Source organism: Varroa jacobsoni, unplaced genomic scaffold (assembly GCF_002532875.2).
Source record: "Varroa jacobsoni isolate VJ856 unplaced genomic scaffold, vjacob_1.0 scaffold_1428, whole genome shotgun sequence".
Lineage (NCBI taxonomy): Eukaryota > Metazoa > Arthropoda > Arachnida > Mesostigmata > Varroidae > Varroa > Varroa jacobsoni.
In genome coordinates this window covers 632,699-658,173 of record NW_019214330.1, presented here as the reverse complement: position 1 = coordinate 658,173, position 25,475 = coordinate 632,699, and the positions used below count along the sequence as shown (strand labels likewise).

The window sequence follows — 25,475 nt, the reverse complement described above, 5'->3', positions numbered from 1 at the left end:
TCGCCGTTGCGACGGTAACATTGGGATCGTGCTTAATAGGCCAAAGCGGTGGTCCCTGAAACGTTGCCGCCTTCATCCAGTCTTCAAGCACTGGAACGCTGACGTAAGAAGAGCAAGATCAGAGAATCAGCGAAAGGGTAAAGTGTCTTTACCGCACAGAATCTTCGACTTATTTGCGCGACCCCAGCTGAATGGGGGAAAATGCGATATGTGTGTACATATATGCGAACGAAATAAAAGCAAGAGAAGCCTAATACTCATTAAAGCTACCTCGCATACATGGTACATGTATGTCGTGTTGGGCATTCTACGTAGATTAATATCAGGGAAAACTAATACAAAAGGCAGAGAAATTGTTATATACTACTGCTGCCATAAATGTATATAACGAAAAACGTGTGTTTTGTGTGGCACTGGAGAGGAAACAAGGAGTTCGGATTATCTATCGCTTAATAATACGAAATTGGTTGAACAATATACAGGAAGGTGTCCTCTTAAGGAAAACGTAAAAGTCAATGAATTGTTTTATTGATGTGACACTTTCCTAGCCTTTAAGCGCTATTATCTGTCTCTATTAGCAATACTATCATTACCTAATAATGTTGTTTCTTTATGTATTTAAGACTTTGTTAGTGAGAGGTAGCATTCACTTGGCTTTCGGAAGTTGAACCGAGAAGCGTCCTCCTCCTCGAACTTTGTACTGTGTTTCCCAAAATATAGACCAGTTAATCGGAAAAAAATAATCTTAAAGTTTTAATGATTAATTAGCTGAGATTATATCTGCTCTATTTTATGTGATGTGCCACATATAATCTTATAACAATACGCCTTTCCATTACTCGCTGATATATCTATAGCTTTACGTATGTGAAGTATATATGGCGCGTAACAAAGCTGTTATTATCTAATTTTACAATGTATAGTACGTGTGGAAAGGACAGCTCACAGGGACTCAGTTTCCGAATAATCTATACTTAGGTTATACTTCTGTAGCATGTTACGTATGAAATGCCCGTTTTGGCCGACAAAGCCTGCAACCTTTTAGCTCTACTTTCATAAAAAATTTCCTTTAATGAGCCAATGCATACTTGCCACTCCTTCGCTGGTCCTGAACACTCTATTATCCCTTTCGGAAGCGTTTGCACATATATTGTGCTTTCGCTTAAGGCGTCTTTCCCTAATATTTACACTAGTATTCCATAAATTTTCGCAGCGTTAGACCCTTGAAGGACACAAATTTGACCACTGCATGTTAATTTTGGAGACCACGAGGTGTTTTTCCTCCTGAACTGATTCCTCCTGAGCTATCTCGAAAGGTTTTTATTGATGGGTTGAAAGAAAGCTGGAGTATTTATCAACATATTTCGTCCGGTAGCGCCGCGCAGTTAAAAAATTATCCAGTTTTAAAGTTCGCCAACCGGCTAATATATGAAAGGTAAACCGTCAGGAGCCTACATCTATGCCTGTACGCCGCTACATTCTGTTTTAAAAACTATATGAGGCTGAGCAGCGTACCAGTCCTTTGCTCTACGATGCAGTTTTCAGATGCTGAACCTATATGGACAACTATGGAAAAATCATGTACTTCCTAAGCTCTAATATTATAGTGGGCACCGGGGTCTCATCAGAAAAATTATTTCGAGCGGAACTATGCGGTTCAATGGGCACTTGTAAGACGCGGAACAGCTTTTCGTTAATGTGCACCATTGTGATTTTTTAAGCAACATCGAATAGCACACGTTAGAGAACTAACATCTATAATCGAACTATAAAAATCGAAGGGTTTTAATTAACTTTATCAATTGACTATTACATAGCACATCAATCGCACAGGTAATAAAAATGCTCTTTTATTATGATCCTTTAATTAATAAATGAGTACTTAACTTTGTTGCCTATGGCCTTATTCTCTTGTTATATATATGTACGTCATAAATTTACAGCTATTGAGATCTTTCAAATTAGATCAAAACTAAATCAAATAATGCACATATGTAAGTTCATGTTCCGTATACTTATCATCACAATAAAAACTTCTAATAAAAGTTATATTTCTGCGCGTCAGTAACCTGGGTCATGTAGTCCTCATCGATTACCTATATGATCAACGACCGATATCGAATAGCTGCGTTATGATCGATAAGCAAAACGAAGCTTTCCTTTTTTTCCCGCTGAAACGTACTTACGTCCGATGAGGATGTCCCGAACGAAAGACGACTCTACACGTAACATTGTGCCTTGCCTAACGCAGCACAGATACGACTTCGGATAACCGCAATCTATTTGGGATTCGTCGTATGTGCACAAGGCGACCAACATAACATTTGAGACTGAGGAGCCAGACTTTCAGAACCTCTACTCAGTCATTTGCGCTGTTTATTTAGCATGTATACCAACCGGTACAATGTGGCTGGCATTCACCTAAGTTGCGTGTCGCGACCGGCCATAGATTGTCAACATTGAGAATCTGATGACGACCTTTCTAACAGGCCGACCGTACTAACTCGATCAGATGACGTTTAACAATACCACGTTTGATCCAGGACGAGCTGAAAGTACTAAGGATGGGCAGTAACCGACGATCAGCGACAGTCGATCTCGCTAATGAAGGATGAAGTAAACCCGTTCCTCTGTTAGCGTGTTTATACATGTCTATATCTAATCAGAAGGATAGACACAACCTAGGATAATTGGTGTTTATATGCATCTCTCGTCTTTAGGCATGTGCAGGAAAGGTTAACTGCAATAACACAAACACTGGTAACAACTGGCTATGGAAATACGATCATGATTATATTGAATATTAGATACGGGGGGTGAGCGAAAAGCTTGAGTCGATTACGGATCGGAGGAAGATATAGCTTCTGTGCGACGTTTTAATTAATTATTTTGTGTGTGATATCACAATGATGATTTAAATATAAACGTCGCAAGACAAATAAATTCAACCTAACGCTGGTAGTACAAACCCTAAGGCACAAAGGCGTTAAGGTATCGAACAAATATGGCCTAAACACATATCTTGTTCTGCGTGAACACTTGAAGCAAAGCCCTGGAATATGCATGTTATGAGAGTTTCTGTTTTAAATCACGTTTCTACTATATGCTACTGTCGCCAACTAGATTAATAGAAAAATTTTCGGTGAAAAAATACATCATCAGAAAATGGCTGACCTACATATTCCTATGATTCGTACGGTCTACGTCATTCTGTGCAGCGCTACGATTCTATCCAAATTTTGATACGGTTAAATACGGTTATGCTACCTATAAAGCTGCGATTAGCAACGTTACGTCACCACACGCAAACGCCGTTGTTACAACTCCTTGCTTGTGCCAATAGTGAGTCATGTATTGCTTTGACAAGTGTATAAACTAAACGATACCGCTGAACGCTCAGACAATCGATTGGAAAGTAATCGATCTATTGGGGAAAACAGGTAATCGTTCGATAATCCTGTCGTTGGCTTACTTCCCACGGCACCCCGTGGGATAGCAAATACCAGTCAAAGTCGGTCGGTCGGTCGACACCAAACGCTTTATGCCAAGGTCACGAGCGATCTCTTCAAGGCCGTTTCAATTGACAGCAAAGGTAACCAAGATTTCTTTCTAACGGCAATGAAATAAAAGAAATGCCGACTCTCTATTCTTGCAACTCCAAAAGAAAATTCTGCTTAAAGCAACTTTTGGGTTTCAGTGGATGGGGTAAGCGGTGATCTTAATTGTAACTTTAATTGCAATCTGTGAAAGATGTCAGTATATTAAAGAGATTAGCGCCTTATAAATTTTCGTATTTCCATGATCTCATATTATATAGATTTTATAAAGAGTCCAACCATATAAGGTATAACATACACCAGCTAAAAGGAGGCGCATTCTTAAATTGTCTATTTACTACGATATTGGATAATTAGCGAGAGCTAAATGTGGTTTTATATATTATACTATTATTTTATATAGTTTTTCCTATTCATTTAATTTCTTTTTATTTATTGTCTATCTAACTTTCTTTTTATCTTACATAGCTATTTTAGCTTTTAATCTTAAATATATTGTTTGTTTTTTAAGAAGTTGCAATTGGGTTTTATCAATCCTGAACTAGAGATAAAAACAATTCAACGGGCACAATGATGAGACTAGACTTTTAAAACAGGCCATATAACATAAAAAAGCTTCCAAGGCTTGTACACGATTAGGTGAGATAATAAAAGGTTTATACAAACTTAATTGATAATCTAATATAACCGCAATAAACTAAATTTAATTAAATTATCAGTCCTCCTCATCAATTGCCGGTGATCCTGTCACCAGAGAACTTCTTGTATTTGTTCATTTTTATAGTTTCAAATGTTGTTAAGGAAGAATACTTCTGTTACCTATGACCTTTCTCTTTTATCCCATAACCCTGTCAAACTGCTGTGTCTAACCTAATGCATTAAGTAATGATAGGGTCGGGCAGAGCGAGGCACAACACAGATATCCAGGTAGACGCCACTCGCGTGAACGGAACGGAGTGGAGGGTATAAAAGTGATTGTCTTCTGTCTTTCCTTGTCCTAACCATTGGGGCGGCAGAGAGCTCCCTTTTTATCGCATCGTTATATTAGAGTAAAGGCCAATGGTGGACATAATGTCATGCATTACGTACAAGTTGGGCTAGTGTTAGACATACGGGCTACGCGTAAAAACAGCATAGGTGGATGTTATGTTGATTATCGGAACAAATACGCACCGTTGAAGCTTCTACCGCTCTGCCATTCACGCCAGGCATAAGACACTGAGCAAGCTTGAGTTTGCCTTCAAGTATGCATACTATAGGCTATGTACCTCGTTCACAGTAATAGGGCAATTCGTTCATCGTCTAAGATATCTATAACGTTCCACTAGTACTTGCGGACCAACTGCCCTCTACCCAGGGTAGATACCACTATGCCCCTCTATTCGCTCGCCCTCCGCAAACGCGACACCGGCGAACCGAGCCACTTGGTTTTGATGTTAAGTGTACAAAAACTGCCACGCTGTCATTATGCATATAACAGAAGCAGAAGAGGTAACGAGGGCGTCATCCAGTAAAAGCACGACAGGCATCACACCGAACGTGGTTTTGTCTACTGTGGAACTCACTGGCTGAACGGCACATCGTACGTGCACCGACAAGCGCTGCAGCCGTCGGCCTGGAAGCTGCTCATTCTTATGATACGGCTAACCTTGCCCGGAAAAGCCACGAAAGTGGGACCGCTTCATTGGCAAATGCCAACAGAATAATCTCTTTTTTTTTTCTTATTTAGAATTTCTAGTTATTCTTATTGGTCAATTTTTACACCGATTTAGCCATTGGCTTATAACTACTTGCTGCTAATACAGGCTATACACATACAAATGTACTTACTCTGTTTTTGACCTTTTTCACTATATAAGCGTCAAAATAGGATTCGGTGCTGTCAACACACGCTAATTATCAACAATTGTCAACACACTGTTTGAAGGAAAAAACAGAATCCTGCTCTAACTTTAGTATTTCATATATAAATTAAATAAAATCAGTCATTTCATTCTTTGGATTAAAAACATGTCTAAGAATAAGCCTCGAACTCGTTGAGCATCTTTTGAGACCATTAGTGATAAGCTGAGTTCTAGTAGTTAGTCCGGAATACACTGACAATGTGTCCGCACTTTTAATTTTTTAGTTTCTTCGCCTGTGCTTATGTTCGTGGCCCAGCGTTTAACGAATTCCTTCTTAAGCACTACTCTATCCTCCGTACGCCTTATGAAGTTCTTATCTGCCGCTAACTTTCCTCATTTATTACCGGGCTTTCCCTAGACTACGCTGCCCTTTTACCTATATTTCCACTACCCTAGTTGGGTCAAATGATCCAACTAGGGCAATGACCTTCTTCTATTATGTCGCGTCTGGTACGTTAGCCCAGATCTAAGGCGGGCAACCGAAAATGGTCTTTCCTTCCGTCAGCTGGTTTTTTGGTTTTGGCGCCAATAATCCTAGGCCAAATGGGACTGACTGCTGGCGTTTACCAGGTTTACAGCAATTGCTCAGTTTGCTTTTTCATTTTAACTGTCAACCTAGCCTACATAGAAAACCCTTATAAGAGATGCCTACGCATGTTGATATGTTTAAAAGCTGAGAAAAAGGTAAAATTTACACACGAAGGAGACTATTAAAAAATAATAGAATTGAAGATTGCAGAAAAACGCCCTCTATGTATAACATCTAGCTAACTTCTATATACACACTATGTTACACAAAGCTTATTTGCTAATTTTCTACAAATTTTCTATAAAATCAATTATAACATATGTGAATTTTTCTAGTGTTTTTTCAGCCTGAAAATCCTCCTCGTATTTCAGACATTTTGTTATCCTTTACATTGATAGAATTAATAGCCTTTCATCTTTACGTAAGCGGATTGTTTATTAGAGCTTTTTTATGATCAAGTCAAAAGAATATATTTTTTTTTAATTTGCTTTGCCGATAGCTGCTCCTCCGCGCGATGTCGATATCACAACTTGCTGAAACCAACGCTGTGTTATATATTTATATCGTGTCCTTGCATAGAGCGACCGGGATGGGAGACGACATAATGCACAAGTCGTGCTGATGACGTACGTTTGACGCGGTGGTGCCGAACTGTAAATGCAGTCAACTGCACGGAGTTAAATTTACCAGCTCGCCAGGCAATAGGAACTGAACCGGCTGCGGAAATCTAGCAAGGGCAAAAAATAGAAAAAGAGGATTCTCGGCGTACCCAAGCATTCGAAAACAGTTGGTAAAACACAGCACGCCAATACTGAACTCAAACAGCATCTCCCGTGTTTTGGGCAGCTGCAGAGACTGCAGCCAAAACGGAAAGGGTCATAATAATTTACCCATCTTTCACCCTCATTTCTTACCGACGTTCTCAGCCCCCCGTTCATCATATTTTGTCCATTGATTCTCTCTCAGCTCACATCAACAACCGATAAAACTGAAGAAATACTTGTACATGATAATAATATCGCGCAGGCCGACCCGAGCAGTCGAAAAATTACGTCTTGAGACAGTAGTAAACAATATCGACGATAAGTGGGGAGCAACATGAATCGTCGAGGATAAGGACAGACACACTGACGCCCACGCCAACAGCATTCAAATACACATAGAGAGAAGCGCGTGAGAAAGCGAGCTGCACCAAGGCGCCTGAATGTATATTACTCTATCCTGTTCATTCAGCCTTATGTAGGCCACGTGTGGATAGAGAAAATGGCGGGCCACCTGGGTTAGCGACCATTGTGTAGGTAGTCTCAACTATGCTTCTATTACCTAGCGTCGTACGTAGTTCAAAGACCTAATGCCCCCACGCTCTCCGCCTACCTCTCTCTTTCTCTTTTGCCGTTTTTTAACCGACGAGCTCCATCGGACGAACGAGGCCGTCTGTCCGCACACATATACAACGAAAGTGCTCCCAAACATTCGCTAATAGGATGAACTTAGCTAGCATTTCCTTTCACTGGCGGTCGACTGCGATAACACAACATTCGAGAGTGTCCTGTTTAAGCGAGACCGTTCCACAAGCGACTGCACTCTGGCTATAGCGAAAACGATTTTCCGAAAGCTATTATTCGTTTGACTACAACAATAGCAGCAAGAACGACGATGGAAATGATAGCAGTGGCCGTTCGCGACAATCACGGTATATCATTCAAAGGCACCACTCACCCATCTACCCGAAGACAGACGCCCAGAAAGAGATAGCGGAGGACAGATACAAGCGGCGAAACGAAGTTTTGACTTCAATTGCCAATTTTTCCCGTCCGTTGTTCTCGGCCTTGTGGAAACTTACCAACCATTGTAATAGATGCAAACAAAGAAAACGTTAATTTACGGCTAGCCTTTTCTATTCCGTTCCCTTTCGCCACGTTAGGAGAAGCGAAGAAGAGGAAAATCATATTTTCCGGTGAACTCTAACAGTCGCTTGCGCTGAACTGTCGTCAAACTTATTAAGGCTTCTTAAAATCTGCAACACAATACATGCTAGATAGACGGTAAAACATTTTGACATTTTTTGAAACTAGTCATTTGACAATACGAACGTCTTCATTTTACACACGTTTAAATAGCAGTAGATACAGCGAGTACTAAAAAACCGAACGTATTTTTCAACGAATTGATCTAACGATGGCTATCCAATCGTCACGGGATTTCCACCCCATATATATATATACACTACTTATATTAGCACAGTGGAAAATTCTCCAAATGAACGGGGAACCCTGTAAGAGCGTAGGTTTACTTCTATTTATTGAGTGGAAACCAGAAGGGGCAAATCTCAGTTCAATCATTTAAATACGCCTACGTTTTAGTATGTAGTTAAAACGACGATCTGAACCTGTTACTTAGTTTCCGCGTCTTATTAACGTCTGTCAGTCTGCCTGCGGTTGTCGCAAACTATGATTAATAATGTAATAGAAATTAGTATTACTTAGTTAGTTACGGACGAGATTCGTGGTCGTCGAGTCACGTGGTACCACCGCCACAGAGGTGTAGCGGGGCTAATACCCTCTGAAGTAAGATGCTGGCAAGGTTTCGTAGAGTAACAAGACCCGCGAAGGATCTTCGTAGACAAGACTGCACAACGGCGGGTAATATAAAAAATTGTAACAATATGGGTATGCATGAACATGTAAAATTAGGTATTGTGATCAAATCATCCAAATGATATATGGATGTGATTCCTATTAGTTAAGCAGTCAACTTAATAATGGTTCCGATGTAGTTATGTTCGGCTTACAGGTTTTAGATTAGGTGGACTATCACCTACTATATAAACATGTTTCCTTCGTTCAACCGCAGCAGGGAACAAGTTGACGTAATGATGTGTAGACTTACTTACGGGTTTTGAAGATAGCCACCATTGTCAATGCCATGGACAAACATTGTTTGTGTGAAGCTTCCTCTGTCAATGGCCCGGGCCCGTATCCATCTAATTAAATATGTTAAATTATACTTGACCGTTTTTGTCCGGAATTGCTTAAAAAAGGATTCCGAATACTTATGGCTCGCAATTCGTATTGATTGTTATTTTACAGGACGAACCATTCGAGTGCTTTTATTAGCCGATCTATTAGAAGCGGGGCGTCAACGCCAATGAAATCCCATTTTACTATGCACTTAGTAACGCGTTTTGCATTTGTCAGCATATTTTTTTCTAAGGCGCACTGAAATTTACTAAGGTTTTCTCTCGGAGACGGTATTATTTCTTAAATAACAAGTATTGTTAAATTCACTCTGATTGAGAACATTTACCGCTACGTGTTCCTTTTTAATTTTCGCAGATCTGCGCAGAACGTCGTGCTTTGTGTTTATCAAGAGCACATGGTGTTAAAAACGAGGTTATCGGCAATATATAGGCCGCTTGTAGTATCTAGCTCGCGCTTCGTAAAAATTAATATATTCTTTTGAGGTCAACAATTATGGAAGTTCCCCATGAAACAGTTCCACGCTAATCAGAAAGCACGAGCTACCGGCAACCTTTCGAAACATCAAAAAGCAAAAAGGGTTATATCTAGGCCCTAGAATTGTTCCAGACTGGCTTTCATCGACCGCTTTTTCGGCATCTATATAAGCGCGGTTTAAAGTAGGCTCTTCTGTAGGAAGTAAATTTAAACTTACATCATTGGAAAGATCGCATCCTGCGTGTTTCCCACACGCTTGATTTCAACAGGACCGTAAGCGAGCATTCGTATTTCTTACTAATCTCATCTAAAGGATATCATCATTTAGTGATGTTTCAAACGCAAAACGCAAAAGTTGTATTTGTATCAATTAAAGGAACTTAGAAAGGCGATTGTTCTCTGTTTACAGTCCGCCAATGGCGTGTTCAGCATTATCTCCTTTGATTTGTTCGAAGAAAATAAAAGCCGTATATAGTTGAGACTGACCCCTTCCCCCTCATCCGCACTGGCAAAAAAAGCCCTTCAACTATGAAGTTCAAGTGCCAGATATTACTTCCGGAAGCTAGTACATCTTTTCGTTCTAGACCTCTTCTTCGTCGTTTTGGAAGCAAATCACCGCAAATACATCCACAATGTGATTTACTTTCCTCCTGCTTTTCTATATGGAGGACCATTCTGCCCCGAGGCAGTACAGCTGGTGCAAATGTATTCCTACATTGCTGCTTACCTCGTAGCGACGTAACAACGCTCAATCAGCCTTCGGGTCGCTACAGCTAACTTGGGCTCGACCCAGCTTATTCAAGGTTCAATTACGCCTCAGGCAGAGAAGAATGCACCCGGAACCCAAACGACCGCACCTCTTACGCCTCAAGCGGGTCAAGAGCGGGTCGTTACTGCACCACCAGACAGGCGGCAGCAAGTGTCGCGAGATCTAGCGGAACTCTCAAAACTTCAACGAGTACTAGAAGTGCTGAGTCAAAAAAAGATGACGAAGTAGAAGATGAGAAACAATGGCTGAGCGTCCCTCTGATGGGGGGCCATTGCCTTGTCGTCGATACAATACGAACCGCTTTTGACAGAGATTACCTGCCGGGTAAAGCAAATCCTCTGGGCAACACTTCTCCTTGATTTGAATATATACTGACAGATAGCTGGCGGTAGAAAGTTTCTCAAAGGTTACGGCTTCAATTAAGGAATAACACTGGCGTTTATGCCATGCAAAAGCCAACTATCAGATTTTTAGATTTGCTGCAGCACTTAAATAGCCTTTAGTTTATTTCCCTGCTATCTCCCTATAAGATGCACAGACAATCGACGACAAATTTTGGAAAGCCATTGAAAATAGGAATAACACTTGACGTAAGCGATATAACGCAGTTTACAAAACAACATTTTTTCAAGAAAGTGTTTTTTTTTACAAATATGTTATTTTTAGAACAGCCTTAACCTTTTCAGCCAATTTCAGCTTAATGCTTACGACATCTTCAAGAGTTCTGTGTTGGAAATCATACCCTCATCATTCATTGTTATACGTACCAGGGTCATCCCTCGTTGTCGATCGGCTCACAAATCTACAGCTGTCGGATTTATCTGAAACGTATTTGAGTGTGCTGGCCCGTACACCTATACATAAATAAAGCGCGTTGCGAGAAAGCATCACTCCATGCTGTCACAGTGAAAAGTTGCCAAGTGACGTTTCCCCTCGTCGAAAAAAGGGTTTGTCTATTTAATCTGACATTACTGTATAATACAGTATATTGTGACAGGCTAGCCATGTTTTGGTGCACTATAATTGGATGAAAGATTAACTTAAAAGGACTGACAGATACTTCTGACGTCCTGCCATCCTTGAGAGTTTTGGTAACCGAAGCATCTGAAAATACGCCTTGTATGCATACCTCGATAGCAGTACAAAGATTTATTGAAAGCGGAGAATTATGTCTAGCCATCTTAGGTTGAACACTATTGTTCAAAAGTTTATGCGTATCTGCTTCCATAGGGATCGGCCTCCGTGAATTTCTATTACACCGATTTATCTTCAGAGGGCTATACAACATCGCGTAGATTTCAGATGGGCCATTAGGTATTTCAAGCGTGTCAGCAACGCCACAGGTGTTTCAATTATTTGATTATACTGGACGATTGGTTGATTTGTTCAGTTAGAATTTAATAAGAAACCCACTTTTAACCTTAGAGATAGGGGGAATTAAAATTGAAAAGACACAGATCGCAATGTCTAGACTTTGACTGTATTGTTGTTCTATTATATTGATTACAATACAATTACAGCTTTATTTTCAACTAAGTATAAAGAAATTCTTTAAGGAATCGTAGACAAAAATCAAAATAGTCAGTGGTACTTCCGTGATCGAACATCAAAATAAGTGGGTATCTCTATCATGTTTATGTAGGCGAATCGATAAAAAAACCGTTTGCTCTTCTGGTGCAGCTTTTATGTATTAATGCAGAACTGTGCACACGATACGGAGCAAAAGCAGCAGCTTCATCTTTCTCTTTATTGGAAGCGGTAGTTAATTTCATTTTCTCGTATCAAGAGTCAAGTATTTGAACCTTCTTTTTATATTTTCGCTCCTTCAACGGAAGACACCGATGGACGAATATCGGTATACATCCAATATCTTAGGATAGAACCAAACATGGTATTGCCAAAAAGGTGCCGTAGCGGTGGCAACTGCTAGGCAAATACGTTTGCAATCGGAGCTTCTTTCATCGTAACAACGCCCTTCCTCGCCGCAGCGTGAGACAACTGAGCTAGCTCGCCATCGAATCGGCGAGCTAGAACGTACCAGCGAAGTTCACAGTTACATGCCCCACTGCCAGCTACAGTTTGCAGGCGATTGAACAATGGCGTCTTAAAGTTAGAGTGGCTTCTGCGAAGTACTCAGGCTTGGTACGTAAGCAGATTTTACTAGTCGCTTGACTTCAGATGACGAGTGTTGATTATCATCAGTCGCGTGCTGAGACAGTTGAAGTAGAGATGATCATACTTTAACGCCACAAAGCATATGAGGGATATTAGAGGGATGCGGTAGACGAAAACGATGACTTGCCATCAATCTGATCAATCGCCAACAATTTTACAAGCAAGTTCGATAAGTTAAAGGAAAAAAGATGTCGCCAAAATTTCAATTTGGGAAGTTACTAAGCAAACGATAATTAATACACAATGAAAAGCTCCCCGTCCACTATCATGTGAATATTGAAGGAAGATTCATATACATAACATAAACGGTACTTGTTGTTTAAACATTTTATGACAGAGAACAATTGACAGTCGGGCATGCTACACTATTGGTTGAAGTTGATGCTTTAAGGTAATTATTTAGAAAAACAACTTCTTCAAAGTAGCTTTTCTAGCCTTAGGTAAGGCACTTCTTCGACAAACATCAGAACACTGGGCGTAAATGATTACTATTTTGGGTCTTTTCTCCAGAAGCAAAATATTCGGAATGTATGTGCTCGTTAATCATTCACGAAGTTTACTCAATTTTGCACTTAGACAGTAAGTTTCTATTTGCCAAATTCTATATATTATATATGATATATTGAGTTTGGCAGTTGTAAGATATAAATAGTGTGATTGGCATCATGCTACATATTCTCATACAATACGGTCAATAAACTTAAATCAAAGCTATCGTATTTGATAATCATTTCTCCTCGTTCTACCGGTTTGGGATATTTATTCGTCCATTGGTGTTCAGCTCGAAGCGTTAGGCAACGTACTATAGGTCAACGTATATAGATAGGACAACGGATATTCCCAAGTCCTACCCTAGTAATATTATTAAAAGTCTATATTTTCGGTTCTTGTAAAAGACCCTTCTACACAAAAATACGAGTTATTTGTATCTACCGACGATTACGTTAGCGGTTCAAGTAGAACCTTGATACTTCTAGGGGGCTGACTGCAGAGAAGTTGCGCTGTGGGTGGAGTCCAAACAAGCTGGCGACGAATTTGCAGCAGCTGTTGCTTGCTAAAGAAAAAAATTGGGATCCTCGTACCTCCAAAGCGAGGAGTGGTCCCAGCTCGACCGCATATGGTATCACTACCACTCCGTTTAATCCCAAAGAGCTAGTCGGGCGCTGAACTTCTCTGTGGCTTACACAGAGCTACCCATTAACCTATAAGGTCTTTTAAAGCTAACAGCCTCAAATGGTAAAACTACATAAACACCTAAGCCATAACACTGATCTAATTCACTAATTTATAAATCTACTTACTAGTGATTATGTACGTATTTACACAAATGCAACTATCAGCATACAAACAAGAGTGCTTTTCATCTAGATAATTAGAGCTGTAGAGTTTGAGAAACCAGAAAGAACAGGTACTCAAGATAAACTCTTTGTTTGCATTGAAATCTCAACCATTCTCCAACGATCTGTCGTATATTTCCTTCCTAACAAATGTAATTACTATTGTATTTATGCACGGACAAATAAACAATTATTATGGCGTAAACAATTAGTTTTTGTTCGACTCGGTTTGTAAGGTTTGAAAGCTCTAGCTGAACTTCACAGTGAGATACAAAAAAAAACGAGCTTCGTAACTATTTATAATCGAACACAAACTTTAATATCAAAGATGGCGATTATGCCTGTTTTAAAGCTGATTCCGCCTTTGCAAATGTATACTCAATTCACCCACCATATAGCTAGGCACCAACTAAGGGCAGCCAAAGTCGAGACAAAGATCAAACAATAATGGTAATATTAGCAATATTGTAGAAAAAAACACTATCTGAACAGCGTGAACTATTTCAGCTCATTGGACACAAGAAAGTTTAGCAGCTCACTGGGCATTTTCTTCTAACGGGTGATGCTCGTTCCGTCTATTCGATTTGAGCCTGATTAATGTAGTACAGCAGATAATTTTCATTTTACAATATAACGATCGTAAGGGGTTCGCATTTTTCCCTCGTAGGTCGCATCTTTCGTCTTTTCCCATAGGAGATCAGCTATGGTACAGTTGAACAGATTAATTGCTGCTGACGTTGTAGCTGATCTCAACACCAGAGCTTCATCTAGTTTGATGTCAGTACTAGATTTGGAAGTTATGCGCAAACTTATGAAATCAATTCGAAGTTCTCTAATACGTTTAAGTACGTTAGCGACATGACTGGACGGTGCAGTCATGTACTGCAATGTCAATATAAAAAAAAATAAATGATTAGCTAGTGTGTTTATTAGTTTAAAGGCCATTACATGCATATAAGCTTGCTGTAGCTAAGAATTTCAATAAAAAATTACTTGTTTATTTGCTTTTTTTTTTTTTGAAAACAAACAAGGCGTAGAAGTAGGCAGCATATCTGCAAGACTTGCAGTATTCTAATTATGCATGTGTGCCATAGGCAAAACCTGTTCTCTGCGTGTAGCTTAGCGACAGCATATCCTGCAGGGATCGAAATTACCCGACGCGCCATGAGCGACCAGGCTATCAAGAAGGCGCCTATAATTTGGCGTGGCCGAGTTTGGATGGCCTGGTTCTTGTTTGCTGCGACTCTATTCCTGTCCGTTTCTCATGCCTTCCAGCGCTTCTGACGAGAGGTCCCGCAGGACTTTCAAGCATCGGCGGAGGGCGCTCTACCTTGCCACCCAACAAAGGACAAGCGTACACCATAGCCTTGTTTAGAGTCAGCGAAAAAGTGCGTTAGAGTCTCGGGCAAGCTTGCAGAGGCATCTTTCGTCCGCCCTCGGTGTCTTTTCGTTTGTCGGCCGCCTCTGGGGTCACCACTACCTTGGCCGCAATACGGCCGCTTCCCCCTTTATTTTTCTCCCTGTTTTCTTTTTCTCTCTCTATCGTTCTCTTTCTATGCGTGGGGCTTTATGCTTCCTCCGCCACCTCGTTTGCCGTGCCTTGGTGTCTTTCCGCAAGCATTAGGCATCCTGGGGAGAATGTGAGGAGCTACCACACCCAGTAGTCAGTGCTATGCGACGCTAACTTGGCCCTTCAGCACACACATACACATGCGTGTGTTTGTACGTGTAGATATTGGACACAGCAATGGCCGTGTCATATATAATACTTTCAGTGCGTTGACGGCACGATGAACCATTGTGCTACGCTGGTAGCAGAAGAGCTGGAGAGAAGCCGGTGGAGATAGCGACGTACGGGCGGATAGAGATGAGTGGAAATAGGGGTGAGCTATCCCCCTTAGAACTGGACCGCTTCTAGTTGCTTCCACAAATTATGCAGCGTCATCGTTTGATCCTAACCAAATGCTTCCGTCGGCGGTGGTCGACCATCTACCGGGACGTTAACCGCTGCCTCTAGCGGTAATAACGGGGCGCCGGCAGCAGTAGCAGCTGCAGTGGTAGGGGCGGCTATAGAAACACCTCGGAAATACATACGACGATGTCTGGAAGGACATATGCCGAGGCGGAGATGTGTCGACTCAGCTGTTTATAAGGAAACATACGGCGGCTTTAGCCGCTAGCAGAGGGGCACGGGGGCTCTCCTGCTTTCCGCAGTGCTTGCTGCAAAGGAGGAGGTGAACAGTGATTTTGCAAAACGAAGACGATGGCGAAAGCGGCACAAATCTTAAGCCAGCAATACATCGTCATCCTCCTAGAGACCTCTGTAGGCAGAATTGCTCAGTGTCGACAGTGTGTCGTACGCAACTCTGAAACAACATCGGACAGAGCTGTTCTGTATGGAAGCAGGAGGACTGGTGGAAGGGTAGTTCACAGATGCTAAGAGCAGGCTCCTTTGAGACGGACGTAGTGGTTCTGACACTAAATCCAGCCTACGGTAGTGTACGCGATCATACGCTTGTTTCGGTAGCCACCTTGTCATAGCACGGCCCTAAATGATTCACGGAAAGTTGCTGAAGTTGGAGTATGCTTGTCATTCGGTTATAAAGATACGCTTCTCACTGTAGTCATACTACTAGTAGTTACGTGCAGATGGATAGGTTAGGATGCGTGTCGTGTTCGCCAGCGATTATTATTAACAATCCTTAAAAATATTTCTATTTGAGCATACAAGTACACGAATGGTATAGTTTGTATGTGCTTTTGTATAGCAATTAAAATGTTTTTAACAATTGAACAACGCTGTTTTTAGTATAACGCACGGTTACCATCACTAAGATCGTTATGCCGGATATAGCTAAGACGTTGACAATAGCACATTTGTCTAGTTAAAGTGAAATTGTTTCTTAAACGAAATATCTATGTACCAAGAACGCCCATGCCTGTTGTTAGCCTACACAGTCGAATGATTCAGTATAATATAACAGGAAGATATAAAGAGAGATTGCGAAATAAGGGCAACTTTAAAAAGGAAGATTGTTTTGCACGCGTTCCATTGCTTGAATAGGAAACAAAAAAACTATCGGTTTTATTAAAATACGCCTCAGAAAGGTAAGCCTAAATGAAATAGGTGGAGTCTGCGGCCATAACGGATTGCGTCGGTTAAGCAAGGCAGCTTCCTTATGAACAACCTGTAATTCTCATCGAACCTGGCTATTAAGTTGAACGCGAAGATAGACTCATTAGAACACAGAGCCTAATATGAAGAGGAAGGACGAGGAGTTTCACGTGTGTGTCACCGAGCAGAATCCATTGCCATATTGAAGAAAATTTTAAGCCAGGTTCCAACCATTGGCAGGAGCTTACATTACAATTAAAAACATATTTCTGCGATGTTAATTCCTACGAGATTTTCTTAGCTAAGCGACCTAAGCATTACCCGCTCCCGTTAACGGGCTAAGGGGTTTTTTTGAACGCTTCACGCCGAAAAACGTCTCCATATGAAAAAACTACCAATGATGTTGTGTATCTTTCCAGATACAGAGAAATACATCGGTGCCTGCGTAAACCTTCTGAATGTCAGTGTAAATAAAAAAAGGATTGCAATTCAGGTCGTGTTTTCGATGTATTCGAAATCCTAATTTCCAATACTAGAATTTGAAAACATCCACTGATCGTTTAATAACCTTCTTTTCTATATGGAGTATATCTTTTGGTTTAGAAACAAATTAATGATGGAAGTTGATTGATTACTTTGGTCGGCGTTTTTCAGGTTGTAGTCAATGGAAATTGTTAATGAGCGTCTCATACAAAACTATTTCTTAACAAGTTCTGTTTAGTTCCGCTTGGCTTACAAGACCGGTCACAATTGATACAACGGATTAGGGCAAACAGGTCGCCGAAATTTGAAAAGATGTTTTCCAAAACATAGCGCCTACGGTCTTGTATACAATAAGTAAAGCAGGTAACCATCATCTTACCTACACAATTGCCCCATTAAAGGGTGAGATTCGTATACAGCATGTATTTCGGCTTATTTTATTTACTAATTATTTTGTTACCATTTCTTTTATTATTATTATTCTTTAATTTACTAATTATTTTATTAGGATTCAAAACCGTAAGCGAGTCACCTTCAAAAATACCTTTTCTAAAGTTGCAAACATCTTAGGCGGCTGTAAATGGCGAGATATGAGCATGTGCGAACTTGTTGGAATTCTGCGCAAACATGCCCAATGCAAAGACATTGAAATTTGGGTTTTTTGTAACTAGAGAGCTCTTCAGAAACCTAGAATAGACAAATATCGTCACCTGTATGGACCTGGAAGATCTAATTACGGCAATAATAATTTTTAATAATCAGCTTGAAGTACATAAGAAGGGTCGCCTTCAGCACTAAGTAAACTTTTAATTTTTCTTGTTATAGCTGAGTTATGAGCAGTCCACCTACAAATGACATACTTGTTTACAATACATAATATCAAATCTGAATCATGTTTCTACTAAAGCATCCTCGAGGGCATAAAAATGTGCATACTTCGTTAACACATAGAACTCGTACGTTTTCATTCGTACTAGTTTGAGCGGAAGAGTTATATTGATGAGTCAAGCCGTCTCACTGAGCAAAGAGATGCCCACTGCACACTTCTGCTTCTTTTACAAAGTGGTTTATAACACTGTCTTTCAAAAAACTTTTTTTGTTGTGCTCTCTCTGTAGTTTATAACACTGTTTTTCAAAAAACTTTTTTGTTGTGTTCTCTCTGTAATATATCCGACCACGTCCATTGTCTATACACAGCATAACCTACCCATCTATATTTACATGTATATCGCAATATTATACGGCTTTTTCCCTTTATAAGCCCGGCAACGAGCTACGTACTATTGTATAGTCCAGGAGTCGATGCCCAGGACCAAGAATATGCTGCTCTGATCTGTCAGGTCTACAGCTCTGTTCTTCTCTTTCTACAGTAGTTTCTATAGATGGCTTAGCTATTTGCACTATTAACTATTCCCGAGCACGTGAGTCGGTGCACTTCTACTAAACTTCATACCAACAACGTGCTTCGCACTGTTGTTAGTATGAAGGGCTATGAAAACTGAGTAAGCTGAATTGGGCCGATTGAGGCTTTGGTCGAGACCACAGAGGCTTGAGCGGAAGAAGCAAGCCGGGACCAATATCAGCGAGGTCGGAACGTTCAGCAAAGCGTATTCCCAAGTTATCTCCGCTTTTAACGCGCGACCGCGAGCATGCGACGACCCTTTCTCTAAACCTAGGTGATTTAGCTCCGACGAAGCAGTCGCCTGTGATCGGGCCAAAGTGTCTTTGCTACTGTAGGCGATGTTCTAACATCCACTTTCTTCTGTCACTTACCCATACACACGCACATTCTCCTGTTTTGCGTGTTGGGGGCCACAAAGATTTTACTGAGGCAGAAGGAAAAGCGGTACTTCGTTCCCTGTTGGCCACCGCGTCCTCTCAACCCAACCGTTTGCCTATCTTGTGCCCTATGCGCCTCCCTTGAGCCTACTTCCCTTTCTCAGGGAGCAAGATTTGCACGCAGCAGGCAACAACTTAGCCGAGTCACTAGGTACGTAAGACCGACTGCGTACAAAAGTGTTTCCCTTTTTGGCTCTCTTTTGGCTATCGCCTACTTACCCCATCTTCTTTTTCTAATCCGCTTCTTCGATCGCCACGCTTTTTTATACGGTGCCGTTATCAAATCGGTATTTTACATTTTTCCGCTCGCCCGACCTCAGACCTGCATGCCCAGATGCCCGTCACACATCGAGTTCGAGAAAGGAGAAGAAGAAAGGCTTGAGGTATGTCAAAGTGTCCGCCTTACCCCACCCGCATGGCTTCTCGTTCGCACTTCACTTTTTCAATCTTCTTCTCTATTTATCTTTGCCGAAGTTGCTTCCTTCCACTAACGCTGTCTCGTTGAAACTTTTATTTCGACCTCTCGGGTGTTTAAATTTTCCAAACTCAACTCTCGAGTTTTCGTTCTGATCAGACTCCCTCCCAAAACTGCTCCTGTCGTTTTTCCAACTTTTGGTTCGCCGTTCTAAGGCCTCCGGTTTCGAACCCAATCAAGTTCACCTTTCTTCGCAGTGGTGCTACTAGACTCAAAAGGGGGTACCATACGGTCGAGAAATGACAGGACCCGATGGGAGCACCCATTTTTACCACCCACTGTTAGCAGCTGAGTTGGATCGAACCTAATCGATTCGGGAAGCGAGACTAGTGCCGTGCTTGAGCGCTACCCAGCTTACCTCCAGCAGGTACGGCCCATTTAGTTGGTGTCCGTCATCGCCACTACGACCCCAGAGCTACACGCTGATTCGGATTTACTGGCAGTGCCAAATGGCAGCGGCAGCTGAGCGAGCACTCTAACTCGAATTTCGTCATCTCAGCTAGAATAACGATGCAGGTCTGTGTCTTGTGCTGCTACAGAGAGACGGCCATGATATTTATAGTCACGACCTGGACGTCGTTGCAGACGAGGACGCGCTCATCGTCGTGGCATAACATCGATTTGTCGGCTGGTTGAGCTGGTAGCCGTAGCAATCGTATCGGTTTGTAGCAACATTAATGTCCACATCTGCACATAAACATGCACACGGACACGAGGACACAGGACATTTGCTCTAATATATACTAATTGCAGCATTGAAACGAGTGCAAACACGTCAATGCAAATATCGCATCAGCCGATAATATAAAGCAGAAACGCTTCTTCGTCGTTCGCTGTGATGAAGCCAGCAAAGATATGCTGGGGTCGGCCGAGAGGCTGGTCCTTCCGACCCGGGTTGGTACCATCGAGTCGTACGCCCCCTCCCAGTTCCGAATGTGAATAAACAGTTTGAGAGTAACAGCCATTTGATGGTTCGATCGAACCCTGTCCGCTTGATTTGGAGGGGCGTTCACTTTTCCGTTTCTAAGAAAACGCCTGCGAAAGCTCTATCCAAAGGCGCGAGCTGAGGACCTAAGCCGGGACGGGGAAAAGTTGAAGCGAAATGATGCAGAGAAGACGAAATGAATTTCCGAATCGAAAAGCAGCAGCGACGTGTGAACTTTACGAGGCCACTATGAGCTATTTGTTCAATAGTGGGTGCATTCAGCCCACCTATCCTTGATGCCCATCAGAATGTTTGTTTTGTTTATATGGGCAATACGGTGACAATAAATCGATGACGAAACAATGAATTTTTAAACTTCATGCCGGTTGGGAACAAAAATTACGTCGGGTTTTCGGTATTCCCGAATGGGCTCCCTTGTCCGTTGGTTGTCGATTTATATGGGTTTTCGTTTGATCGTGGAGCATTTTTGAAGAAGTAATCTTTTACACATGAATACACACGTTCATAAAGCAAGATATGCCATACTTCGATGCATCCTACAATATCTTTTATACAAAGATATGTTCGGCTTTAATGAATTTCTTTACATCGCTATCATAAGAGATGTCTGGTGATGGACGTAGCAAATAATCAATCTTGGACTGATCTATATCGTGGCTGACGGCCAAGTTTCTTACTGGTATCTAGTTGTTGATTGGTAAAAGAAAAATAGGCTTGTGATTATGCAGCAGGCTTAGCCACGAAGTTCTTCTCAAGGTCGTTGGTATCTTTATATCATCCTCAACTTCAACCTGTATATCCGCGCTTACAGTAGAAGGAGGTGTATCTGAAGCTGTTCGGTTGTTTTTGGTACAATAGTTTTAGCTGAATGTACTCCTGCATTTAGATCTGTTGTTCATATCGAAACAAAGATATTTTTTTTTTCTATTTCTCTTAGATTTATAGTATACTATATAAATTAGTTCGACTATCAATTATGCAGTGCTTTAAAAATCAGGCTTCCAGTCTAATTTGGCACGCGCTGGTAACTGAGATTTTAGTAAAGTAAGTTGTTCTGGCTTTATGCCCGTTCCTGTTAGCGAACTTTCCAGTGAAGTTTTAGGAATTATTTGACTCAGTGTCACTGTCATGCCTTGCTGCAATGAGTTAATATATTGAAAAGTTATAGCCAAAGCGCACGTACAAAGAAGTAGTTCGATCCACCTGAAAGTCCTGCGTTTCAAGGTCACGTTTTGATGCCTTTCCCGAATTATAACAATAAAAAATCATAATAATTAGTTCGTATGTATTAAACTCAGACGGGTCACGTTCCGTCAATCCCTTGCTTTCTGTTTCTCTATCGACATATACAATGTACTTAATATTATAATGACCGAGCTTCAGTTCGACGTTGAATAATTATCGTGCTTCAAGGCCGCCCCTGTCAATTTCCACGCGATGAAATCGGCTCGTTCGTGCCGTTTACTCAGCCCACGTAATTTTTTTAATTTTTGCCCATTGTTTGAAATACCTCCTCCGAACGCAACTCAGTTAACATAAAACAGACACCCCACGGCTGCCTTGATTAAACCCCTTTGATAAAGCCCTTCTTGCTTTTACTACGATTGGTGCTACTATCGACGAAAAGCAGGGGGTATGGCCATACAAGCAATGGGATGTTTGACGACACTCATCACGTAGTACCAATCATCGATCAAATTCTACCACCAGGACATCAACGCAATTGAGAAAGGCGTTGACGAAGAACACTCCTCTGTGACAAATAATCGTATAAAAGAAAGTGTGGCTACCACGGAATACCATCAATAGGCGCTCTGTGTAGCATAGAATTCACATGGGGTTTGCAACAAATGATTCTATACCCTTAGCCTTTTATCACAGATGCTTCTATTTTAAAGAACCTACAACACGACCTATCGTAGCGAAGTAACAGAAGCCAATTACTTCGTTGTGTACAACAGGTTATTTTTTAATTTTTGGGAATACAATGAAGTCAAACCGGCGCAGATGAAAAATATGGTGACTTGAAGAAGCATAAGTAAACCTTATTCATTTTTTGTTAGACAACAAACGATGCAGAAAGATACGGAGCCTGCCAGAGTCGTGCAGCGTAACAACGCGACCTTAGTTCAGTTTGTTGCACAAATATTTGCTGTTGTCCGACAAGATGCTAAGAAGGTGTCTTTTATTTTGCTGTTTTTTTGACATAATTTCACAGAATTGTAATCTATCAAGCTGCCGTAATAATATTTTCAGAGTCTTTCTTATCTTGTAATTCGGTAATAGTCAAATTTATTTTATATATTTTTACGTGCTGGAACAATTTCAGCTCAGTTGGCAGGGGCTGTTCTGTTGGCGTTCCCTAAAGGAAAGGGCGACTCAACTGCGCCATCATCATGGCAGGGAATGACAAGGAAAAGAGTTTGTTATAAGCTTCTTTCCGGCTAGCTAATTAAAAGACCGAGCGACTCCTCAGAAAGCTTATACCAACAGAGCCACATGTATCCCGGTGAGAACAACGTTTAAGATCATGACAGTTGACGTCAAGAGAGCGGTGGCTACGCCGCTATACGCAGTCTTCGTCGACTTCAGGACAGCCTTCGAGTTGGTGCCCAACGACAAAGTTGTGCTCATGCTGACCGTGGTAGACAGTGACGGCGGAGTGGCCGGCCCAACTCCCGTCTTTTTTTCTACATGGACTTAGCTCAAGCAGACAACGTAAGCCCACTTCCATTCTCCACCTTATTGGAGGGCCTCTTTGATCAAATAAGAAAGCCGAGGAATAGTCAACGTCTTCTTTTTTGCAACGATTTAGTGATATACGGGTCGAACCGGTTCCAGTTGAAACCAAATGTAGCCCGGCTCTACTTCCATGACAGTCTCATATTTAGACCTGACCAAGACGGAGGCTATGAAGTTTAAAAACAGAGACAGAACAGCGGCCATTGACACTTTAAGTTTTGTCTGGTCGCCTCAAGTCTATGTAAACCGATTTTTGTATTTGAGGTTGCCCTCTTCCGTAAACGATAAAAATTTTACTGCTTACGACACCGAAAAATGCAGAAAGACAGCCTTGATCGCATGGGCGATATAATAGCCTCACTTCTTGTCTCTCGCGGCTGTTCTCAGCTTGTGCAGCCTTAAGCTAGCCCCGATCACAACGCATATAATATGCGGCATTTAAGAAGGTTTTATAAAGGAAAACCTCAAACAATCGAATCGTGTTGTTAGCCTCAAAAAAAAGTACTGAAACTACACACAGTAACCCGAAATCTCGTGGCAGATTTTTCTCTGCTGTCCAAATATGTACGTTGTCGTTTTGAGCTTCTAACAAAGAAAGACTTCAAGAGCGGCGATAGGAACTAGAAGCTAACATTTGAGGAGATTGACAGGAACCTTTCTGCCGCTAGGAGCAATGAGTGAGAAGGGACGAACCTACCAAACAGGCATATCGGCATTCGATTTGCCGTGCATGGTTTCCACCAGAGACTTTGTAGGAAACCGAAACTGGCAGTATGCGCAGGTGTTCCACGTGCGGCGGAAATTGTGATAGATATCGTGCCGTTTGCTGCTGCTCGCTGGTGCCATCTTTAGGACGTCCGGAAAATCTCTGAAATGAGCTTCATAAACCCAACAGGAACATTGTAATTTATATGATGCAAAGCATCTCAAATGGTTTTATATACTTGTGTTGTTAACTAACAAAAATAAAAAACGAAATTTGATCATTGTCTATATTTAGTATGTACTTAGTAATCACAGGGTTACAAATGCCTTCTAATGATCATCCCACCAGTCTTCATAATTAAAATATATAAATAGCAACAGTCCAACATTCATCCTCAATAACGAACTATAGTCACATTATCAATATGTTGTCCTCCTTTATATACATTAACTACTTTATAAACATAACTACCGCGTACCTTTCCTGTTTCCAGTATTATATTGCCATTGCCCGAAACATTGTGACTGCCAAAACGTTTTGCAGATCTTCCGAGTCGGGTTTATTCTGCTCTTTTCGCAGCGTATCGTCAATCAATAATACATCAGTCAGTCAACTCCTGCATAGGTATGTTTTGCCTTAGGTTTCTGTATACGACCGTTTCCTTTTCTATTCTGAATAGTTTTTTCAACTCTTTTACAGGCACCTAATTGAAAATATTGTGAGGTTTTGTAAAATTATATTGTAGAGATTAATATATTCACGAATACGTGGGACTAGAGTAAGCGACGAAGTGATAAAAGCCACTAATTTTCGTCTCGTTTATGATACAGAGCATTTGGCTTCAGAAATCGCTGGAAGAGGTCTTTCAGTCGGTTCGGAGATGAATTCGACAAAAAACCTGAATTAACCCAAAATGTAAGCTGTCTTAATTTTTACTCTGGCTCAATTCTCAGTAATCTAGTATACTAAGCATACTATAATAATATAGATAGAATAATATAATACTAAGCACAGTCCCGCGCCTGCCGAAGCGGTGAGGGCGACCTGTTAGATACTTTGCGGCTTTCATTAGGCCATCGATAGACGAATACATAATTGAGAAGGCAAGCATATTCATTATTAGCACCATAACAATGTACGTACAGGCTTCTCTTCATCGTAGTATCCTATTCAACGTTGAATGAAATTGCGCTTTCATACGCTGCTTTTCTACATAAAAAATTAAAAAACAAACCATTCTCACGGTAGGTCTCTCGAATGACGTCAATTCTGGTTCAAGATTACAAATTCATACAAAGCATTACGATAATATTCAAGGATAAACATCAAGCCAAAGTGTTAATCCTTAGACTTAATAGTTTAACTTGATTATTGACAGTAAGCACGAGTGTCCTATGCGCCTCATCCTAGAAAAGAGCTCAGCTTCACTGGAATAGACTTGAC

At 41.1% G+C, this 25,475-nt stretch overlaps 1 long non-coding RNA gene across 1 annotated transcript; it reads right to left on the bottom strand.

Moving 5' to 3' along the window:
• Positions 1 to 6,421: 6,421 nt before the first annotated feature.
• On the bottom strand, positions 6,422 to 24,611 carry LOC111269975 (uncharacterized). The gene is made up of 3 exons (XR_002686039.2): positions 24,511 to 24,611; positions 24,024 to 24,204; positions 6,422 to 6,641 (listed from the first exon to the last, which is right to left on the bottom strand). It is a non-coding gene; the product is annotated as an uncharacterized LOC111269975 (long non-coding RNA).
• Positions 24,612 to 25,475: the final 864 nt, after the last annotated feature.